This window comes from Alligator sinensis, unplaced genomic scaffold (assembly GCF_000455745.1).
Source record: "Alligator sinensis unplaced genomic scaffold, ASM45574v1 scaffold309_2, whole genome shotgun sequence".
Taxonomy (NCBI): domain Eukaryota; kingdom Metazoa; phylum Chordata; order Crocodylia; family Alligatoridae; genus Alligator; species Alligator sinensis.
Genome location: NW_005842231.1, coordinates 224,768 through 228,121, shown reverse-complemented (window position 1 = coordinate 228,121; position 3,354 = coordinate 224,768). Strand labels below are relative to the sequence as shown.

At 47.5% G+C, this 3,354-nt stretch overlaps 1 protein-coding gene across 3 annotated transcripts in view; it reads left to right on the top strand.

Annotated features, from left to right (window-relative positions):
- ZNF438 (zinc finger protein 438) overlaps positions 1 to 3,354 on the top strand; it is a 155,102-nt gene that overhangs the window by 31,179 nt on the left and 120,569 nt on the right. The gene's annotated exons all lie outside the window — the stretch shown is intronic.

The following is a 3,354-nucleotide window of genomic DNA, read 5'->3' as shown; positions in this document are numbered from 1 at the left end:
TGGAGCTCATCCGGGCCCGCCGACTTAAAGGCATCCAGTTCTTCCAAATGACTCTGCACCATCTCAGGGTCTACGCATGGTAGTCTGGCACCTTGCTGCTGCCTCTCTACAAGCCCAGTGAGAGACTTGTCGTGCCCCTCACTTAGGAACACTGAGGCAAAGAACTCGTTGAGGAGTTCAGCCTTGTCCCCTCTGTCCGTCACCAATTGTTTCTGCCCATTTAGCAGGGGTCCTATTCCTCCCTGGGCCTTCCTTTTACTCCCAATATATCTAAAAAACAATTTCTTGTTGTCTTTTACTTGGGTTGCCATCCTCAGCTCCATGGCAGCTTTGGCCCGTCTAACTGCCTCCCTACAAGCACGAGCAGAGGAGGTATATTCATCTTTGGTGATCTCTCCCTGTTTCCACTTTTTATGTGCTCCCCTTCTGTCCCTTAGGCTGCCCTGGATTTCTCTGGTCAGCCAGGGAAGCCTCCTGGCCCCTTTCCCCCTTTTGCCTCGCTCGGGGATCGTCTTGCTTTGTGCCCGAAGGATCATTTCCTTAAGGCACAGCCACCCTTCTTCAGTTCAGTGAAAGAGAAGTCTAGTCATATTCAGGTAGCTTCTCTCAGTTACATTGTTAAGCAACCAGTCTTACACCACATCAACTTTTCTGAGAGACTTAATCTTTTTATCATGGAAGTCAGTTATTACTCTAATGTTGATCATTACTGATAGGGCTGTTGTTTGCCATTAAGATTCAGAGAGGAAAACTTTAGATGCAGCAGGTCTGCATCATACATATACCATTTTCTTTTATTTTGTCTACGTTGGGGGCAGACTCTATATCTAAAGTTATTCTCTTGTCAAAATCAAGGAACATATACTGATACTCATTGCTGATAGGCATCCGGTGTGATTTCTGTCTTTCTGTATGGGAACTCTTGTCAGTTTTCACTCCTTTGACAATGCTAAGGTGTTTCTCCATAATATCATTTGACGTTTGAATTGTGACAGTATTTTTAACCAATGTGCTAATATTTCATCAGTTGCATGTCCCGAAAAGTGACAGATTTTCTTTCATCCCTCATTGTCATATTCCTTATTCATATCCATATCTACAGATATACTGTACCATTTTATTGCGTTCTGTTATTTTCTCTTAAGGCATATGGACTTTGGCTAAGTTTTGGTATGAGTAAACAAAAGATAAGTGCATGGCTTTAGGATCTCTTTTCTAGATTTTGGATTCAGTGACCAGCTAGCAGCAGTCAGGGGATTTACAGCTTTAGCCTCAAAACTGACCTGGTGGCCATCTGTTAGCTTTTCATTGTAGAACTGTATATTCCTCTTGCATGCATATTGGATATGTACATAACTCATCTAAATACATAGCAATGCTGGTACAATTTTTTGCCTGTTGCTTACGTTATAATGAACATTGTTTTTTCTCAATATTAAGTGTATAAACTGCTTAAATGCACAACATCTTTTGGCTCTATTTTGTAACCTAATAAAGCTCCCTTTAACTGCATAGTTGGTGAAACTGAGTAGGACCTGTTGATTCTGAGACTGCTTTACAGGCATAAGGCCCTTGTTGGAAACAGGATAATGAGCTTTAATGAGGTGTGAAAAGCTTTGCATGGTCTGTTCCTGTAATGAACATTGTTTTCATTGACTTCAGGTAGCTGCATTCCTTTGAGAAGTGCATAGCCTCTTTGGCTAGGGACAGAAGTTGCACATAAGCGATCACTCAGAAACTGGTTTAAACCTGTAACACAACAAAAGTTCAGTGCACATAAGCTGCTTTCAGAATGGCCAAAACCAGCTGAAGGCAAACCTGGATGGATGCAGTATCGGACTTAACTGATTTAGGTCAAACCGGTTTATGGAACTTCTGTCCCAGATCCCTTCCTGATTCAACTTAACTCCTAGTCCCCCAGCATCCCAGGAGGCTTTGCAGCCCTGGGCTATGCTGTTTGCTGTAGTGGAGCAGGGACTGCCTCACTCCTTAGCTCCTTAGCCTGCTTCCTGCCTGGTCCATCAGCCCATAGGGATACTGGGACAGGGGAACAGACCCTGAGGCCTCCCTAGCTAGGTGTAATTGTCTACACAGCATGTGGGGGAGGGAAAGCCCCTGTGGCGAGGGCTTTTTAGACCCTTGGCAGTCCTTCCCCCTCCCCCTTCCTAGCTGCTGATTGCTTCAGCCGCTATCACAAGAGGGAGAAAGATTCCTTCGGCTGGTGCCCTTACAGTCCAGCATGGAGACATTGGGGAGCCCCTGCCTTGGGGCCTTCCCCTCACCCCAGTCCAGGGTCCCCTAGCCTGTGGCAGCCCCCAGGAGCTGAGGGGAATTCTTCCCCTCCCGAAGCCCAGGGCTGCTTGCCTTAGCTGCTGTGAGTCTCAGGGATAGCCAGCCCACCCTGGGCTAGGATGGGGAGAAGCTCCCCAAGGCGGGGGCTCCCCAGTGCCCCCATGCTGGGCTTCATGGGCCGGCACCCGTTAGGGAGGACTGCTTCTCCCTCCCTCCTGGGGCAGCAGCTAATGCAATCAGCAGCTGGGAAGGGGGAAAGGGGTAATTCCCCTCAACTCCCCAGGGCTGCCTGGGATGGGGAACCTAGGCTGGGGGAGGCTGGACAAACCTCTTGAGGGGGTGGCTCCCCCAAAGTAGGCCAGCACCTGGACTGGGGGACTCCTTAACCCCCTGGGGGGGACAGCAGGGGCCTGGGAGCATGTACTAAGGAGACTATTGGGGGCGCTTGCCCAGGCTGGCAGCGGCCAGCAGGCTGGGAGATGTGCTCTAGCATCCCCCGCCTACTGTCTGGGGTCAGTGCAGGCCTCCCCCTGCCTTTCCCAATTGAAAACTGAACGTGAGTTCTGTTGGTTCGGTTCTCCCTGCGCAGCTTAGAGGAGGTTGCCTGCCGTGCATCGATTCTGCCTCAGGCTTTGTGACTCTGTACCTGGCCCTTCAGTTCTTAGGTGACATACTTAAACAGGGTATGTTACCGGTGTAGAAATTTTCTCTCTTCAGCATTTTCTTAATACTTTCTTTTATAATTTGACACCGATGTTCTCCATATGAATTAACCAAGGTCTTAATTCTTCATAGGTTAAGTGTAAGCAGACCTTTAACATCTTTAAAGTGTAGCTGTTGTTTGTAAAGTGAATACATGAAAATACCACCTTGAATTCCACTTATCGGTTTCTCAAGGATATTCAGAGTCATATTTGTTAACGTTCTTGGTAAAAGTACGTTTTTCTACTGTTTGTCTTTGTTATTCATATGTATGTGATGGGGTTACCCGAAGTCCCCAGTTGCTGCTTCTTTCCAGTGAGGTGAATAATGGTGTGGCTGAAAGAAGTCAGGGAAAAGGGT